Genomic DNA, 6,127 nt, shown 5'->3' on the forward strand with positions numbered 1-6,127 from the left:
TTTTCCCCTACTGTTGTCAAGGCAACCACCGGATCATTAGCTGTCATTAACCTAACCGTTACATTGTAAACTGACAGAAGGCTCACCTCTCCTTTCATCCAATTGGACAATGAGAAAAAAACACACTTTTGTGCTTTGAGTTGAAGTTTTTTCAACTCCAGGCGCTCGGAGCGTTTCCTCAAAAACGCGAGGCGCACAGAGCGGAAAAAAGCGAGGCGCTCTGCAACGCTAAAGCAGCGCGCAAAAGCGTCCCTCTCATTGAAAACAATGACAAAAAAGCCTCTCCCAGCTGCTAAAACGTGTCCTGTCTGATCGGGCCCTTAGTGTGGTAAGATACAGTATATATATTAGGTTAGATAAGATTAGATTGATACGGGGCTGTGTTAAATACTGGATTCTGATATTAATTACAACATTCTGTTGTCTGCTATCTCTATATAGCTTTGGACACAGGTCATAGACTCTGGAGAATCATGTCCAATTATATCAATTCACAGAAACGTTGTATATTTAAATAAATGTTTTGTGTCAGATTACAAATGTTTTTAGTAAGTAGCACTGAAATAGTTGGATAACTTACAGCGAGCAGGTCGTTATTGCAGAAATAACAGCCCACTTACTGTACATTATTCTTCGCTTATACACTGTTGCTTAATTTGTTACAGTGTATCATATTTCATGCTGTCATGTTTTGTATGAAAAATATTTATTTAAGCTATCAAATAATTTTAGTGCAGCATAATGTAAATGCAAGCGCAATATTTGTCCTTTCAAAATGGCATGGTAAATAAAAGTAGAATTCATATAAAATGGAAACATTCAAGTTCAAATGCATCAAACTGTGATAACTGTTATCATTTATGTGATTTATTTGCAGGAATCATAAATCAGGTTCAATTAAAGTCACAGCTAACTAAATCAGCCTCATTACTGTGATTAAATTATGTCTCTGAAAGAAATGGGATATCACATGGCTACTACACCAGCCTGCACACACTGGGCCACACTAAAGGCTTTATATTATATTCAAGCATTTCATGAGAAACTGCAAAGAACAGGACGGTAAAGAAGAAACATTGTGTTTGGGATCATCCTCCTTGCAACACTCTATAAAGCAGATAAACCCAGAACATGAGATGAGTTTCATTTATTGTAGCCCCAACCCACCTCCAGACTATTTACCAGACAGTGCAATTACTTCTGTTAGTCTGCTGTGTTATTTATGTGCACATTAAACTTCGGTGATATAGTGTCCTGTGTCAAATTAAACAAATGAGATACCAGCCTCCTTTCTGCAGCTGAAGGACTTTAAGTAGCTTAAGGTTCGATGTTTGTCTGACCTTAATCTGCTTCCATTAGTGCAAAGATTGTAAAAAATAAACACTCCTCTGCTGCTCCTCTCTTGGATTTATCACATAATAAACTTTATTAAACATAGCACATGTAATTAAAATTATATTTATTCCCAAAATATATTTTCCCATGCTGCCTGTAGCTTAGCAACAGTTTATACTTTAAAGTTCCTATAAGGCTGTTTTCCTTGCTCTGTTTGCTGTTCCCACATGTGATGTATAACACAATGCACCTGAATAAATTGGCGGCTAATAATATGTGTCTTTGTGTCCGTGCGCTCTTCAAAAGCACCGTGCGCTGGGAGGAACAGTTAGAGTCTTTTTTGATCTACCAAGCAGGGGTGAACGTGGTTATTAGCACAACTGTAATGAGCTATCATTCTTCTTTTTCTTGTGGGTTATCTTACCCTTCTCTCCCACCATTCTTCCTTTGCCCAACCTTTTCACATCATCATGTTTCATATTCTGTGCAGGTTTACCTTGTAGTAGGAGGTATGGTGTAAATTATATCCTGTCATCCTAATTGCTAGTGTCCTCTTTGATTTCAAGGAGCCATATTGCTGCTGCTTTTGTTGTTAATGAGGCATCTGCCGTGTCATGCAGGGAAGAAATATTTGGACGACACGGTTGATATGCATTGCTAGATCTTTCCTGGTTAAGAGGTGACATTATTCACAAAATGAAGACTTAAAACTACATTTTCTCATGTGGTTCATTACAAAGATGTTGACTATTCCTCTGGTTGACCATATTAAAAATGCAGGGTGGTGTCTTGGCTTCACTTTTGAATCCAAGAGGCCACATCCACCTCATATGTAAGTCTATGATATGTACCGTGTGTGTAAAGGAGAGAGGGAAGATATCAATGACCAATAACTGGTTGTTCATACTGACGTTGAGTTGTTTGACAGGCGTTGCTGTCCAAAGCAAGGTTCAGATGAGTCACAGTCCGAGCCGCAGTGGATTGAGGGGAAGCCATCAAGACCAAGTGCCACAAAACTCATTTTCAGTTTCCGCTCAAAGGGCCACAGGGTTGCAGGTGCATGCAGCAAGGAATAAATGGCTTAAAAATGAGAAAGGGAAAGGTTGTTTGTGGGGTGAGGGAGGTCATGAGGGATTTCAGGGAGGTGGGTGCCATGCTAGAGGCCATTGTTGGCAATCGTAAATGACAAAATGGGAGCAGCGACAGAAAGCCAGTGGAGATACGTGTAAAGAGAACTGACATGCTTGTTTTTTGCTGATTGAAGACAGGACGTGCTGCTGCATTTTGGACCATTTGAGGAGGTATTTCTATGCATGCTGTTAACCCTGCCTGAAGAGTGTCTGTGTCAATAGTCAAGGCTTGAGCGAACCAGTGCCTGCATGAGGGCTTGATTGGCATACCCACTCGGCCGCCTCTACTCGTCCTGGCATTTGTTTCTGAATCATAGACTTCTGTGTCATAACTGCAAGTTGTTTCTCTTTTGTAGAGCAGTTTTCTCTTCAATAGAGGATGGAGACACACAACCAATAAGCTACAAAAGCTCCGTCCATTTCCGTTTTCATCCCCTAACAAGTTAAGCACTGTTGAGACAGCTTGTTTGGTAGCTGTGGCTAAGGAGGCAGAAAGGGTTGTCTACTAAACAAGCTCAACCCCTCCAGTCAACGTGTGTCCTTGGGCAAGATACCAAACCCCAAATTGCTCCCATAGGCCTTTGGTGTGTTACTGTGTTTGAACGTGGTGCATGGATGGTAGTGTAAACCATATCAAGTGATCAGAGGACTAGAAAGGCAATCCATCCATCCATCCATTCATCCACTTATCCGGGGGCCAGGTCGCGGTGGCAGCAGGCTAAACAAGGTGACCCAGGCATCCCTCTACCCAGCAACATTTTCCAGCTCCTCCTGGGGGATTCCAAGGCGTTCCCAGGGCAGACGGGATATATAATCCCTCCAGCAGGCTCTAGGTCTGCCACGGGGTCTCCTCCCAGTTGGACGCACCTGGAATACCTCCAAAGGGAGGCGCCCATGGGACATCTTAACCAGATGCCTGAACCACCTCAGAAAGGCAGTCAATTGACCACATTGATGAGCCCCCAAATTCAAAGTTTGAATTTGTCCTGGAAATGTTTAAGATTTTTTTCTTTTCGCATAAGGAAATTCACTGTTTTGGTCAATACATGGAAATTTGTTAATTTTTCTAAGGTTTCGTGAAGTTGCGCCATTTAAAAAGCAGGTGTGATCAGGCCTTTGAAGGTGGCACCACATTAACTATTTCAGGTACTTGTGAGGCAGGCTGAGACCTAACTGGAAACAGGGTCAATCTTGCGGAATTAATGGGTAAAGTTGTGTATCATCAGCATAGCAACGTTGGCAAAAACATTTATGCAGATAATTGCTGCAAGAAAGGGGACCAAGCATTGATCCTTGAGGTACTCCCCGCTGTTACTACTGGGGCAATAATAGCTGCACAACCTGTTACTTTTGTTGAGTTATTTTATTACATGCACCTGCAGATCAGATCATAGCATCAACAGTTATTAAGACACTACAGAAGCTTTGAACAGCCTCAAACAGTCAACAATCATTTGAAAAGGCACACACAGCAAGTGGAAAGATACTGTACTATACAACTGACCCAGCACATAAAAAGTACAACAATTACAGCTGCACTTACTACTGCAATTACAGCACAAAATATTACTATATGACATCTACTGTATTTCTCTTTTCAGAGAGCAAAATACTGCGCTACTGGCTCCAATGTGACAATTCAGTCATTATACACACAACAAAAACACCTGTGTTCATGCAGACGGATTTTATGCAACTCAGCCTGAGTGAAACAAATCAATACCTGAGTAAAGCAACACTGCAATGGAATAAGAAAGAGGAAATTAATACTAAAACATGCCTTCGTAGGCCCCACAAAGATTCAAGAGAAATTCAAGATAGAAAGTAGCTATAGTGTATTTAAGAAAAAGAAACATTATCCACTTTAAACTGCACTGAACAGATCTACACATACGCTTTTCTGCTGACTTTGAACCTTGGTTAGGCACTTGTGGTAAATGAGCTGAGAGTATGACAGAACTGATGTCGATCGCTGCCCATATTCCTCAGGATTGGGTTGCACCAACTGTGAGGAAATCCATTACTAAGTCTGTGTTTCAGCCTCCTTACATTCTGTCCCTCATCTTGGCTAAGCATGTTAGCATTACTTGGCACTAAATACAAAGAATTTGATCATTGGACTAAATCATTTTACTACTTTATAATGGCGCTGGAGGACAGTCAAAGAAACACTGATAATAATTAGGCTTTATCCCCTGGGAACCATGAATGTCCAATTTAAAAACATAAGCACCACTTTAATGCCATTTTTATACCTTTTTTTGGTTATGAGTAAGCTAGCACAAGCTTTGTCCGTTGGTTTAGTTGGCTTTGCAACACTTACCCTTGGCAGTTACATGAGTCAAGTATTTCCTAATAATAAATCCATATGTAAGAACTATTTCATGGGGTAGAAACTAGGGATGCACGATATTATTGGCACCTTATCGGTATTGGCCGATATTGGCTTAAAAATGAACTATCGCCGATATCTGCTGATATAATTAACCGATAAAATAATGGGCTGCTGCATACTTGATTAAATGCCCGACCTCGGCACAATGTCAACGGCGCGAAGAAGACCTGCGCGGCGCAGCATGATGACGTCACGTGTGTCTACCTGCAGCATGAGAGAGTTAGAAGCCAAAATGTCCGTGGTGTGTACAAACTTGATTAACCATCTCAAGACCCGTCACCCCGACCGTTGTAACAAATGTGATTAGACTATCACCATTATACTGTACGCTAATTCCAATACAGAAGAGAGTTGATGATCTCTGCAATTAGGTGTGCGGGAAAAAAATATCGGTATCGGTAATCGGCTAAATGAGTTGTAAAATATCGGCATATCGGATATCGGCTAAAAATCCAATATCGTGCATCCCTAGTAGAAACCATTTTTAATAAGCAAGGCATACATGTCCACTTAGAGAACACTTGGCTTACAAATAAGCTAATTCTGAACTTACGAACAGATTGGTGCAACCGACTCCAAACATGCTACTCTCTCTGAATTGATAAAACTAACGTATGATCAAAACCCTTTACTCTACAACAGGTACACTCTAATAATGTGTAAAAATATAAATTGTATGTATCAACAAATACACAGTAAAGAACATGCTAGTGGGTTACACATTCATAGATTCCCACCAAAGCCACATATTTTAATCCCAATCTTAATATAGGCTATATTTTATGCTTTCTTTGACTTTTTGCATATTTGTATCTGCTATACTCAAACTGCAAAAATGGCAAATATAACCAACACTGTAATGGTAGCAGGCTTTACAAAAGACAGGCAGAACTGCTAACAAGTACCCAGATATTGTCATTTTTTTTCCACAATACAATCAAATCAGAAAATGCTGAAAGATGTAAAAACAGTATTTGTCGATCAGTGGACGATTTTCTCTTACAAATGTTTTGCAGCATTTTCCCAAGAACATCAATATGATGACGATGAGCGCTTTTCTGATATGTTGATGGTCAGTAATCCAGCATGCTACTAATTTAACACTGATGTTCTTCTCCGTGACACTTAAATCTGTGGCATAACTCAGGTTAGATCCCTTGCTAACAGGGATCCAGCACCAGCGAGGTAATAGCTTGCACATAATGCCTCTGAAGAGCCTGTGATATGTTCGGAGGATCAGCACACAAACAAAAAAAAATACACATTG

Source organism: Semicossyphus pulcher, unplaced genomic scaffold (assembly GCF_022749685.1).
Source record: "Semicossyphus pulcher isolate SPU_LCO1_2020_fin unplaced genomic scaffold, fSemPul1.0.p SCAF_13, whole genome shotgun sequence".
NCBI classification, from domain to species: domain Eukaryota; kingdom Metazoa; phylum Chordata; class Actinopteri; order Labriformes; family Labridae; genus Semicossyphus; species Semicossyphus pulcher.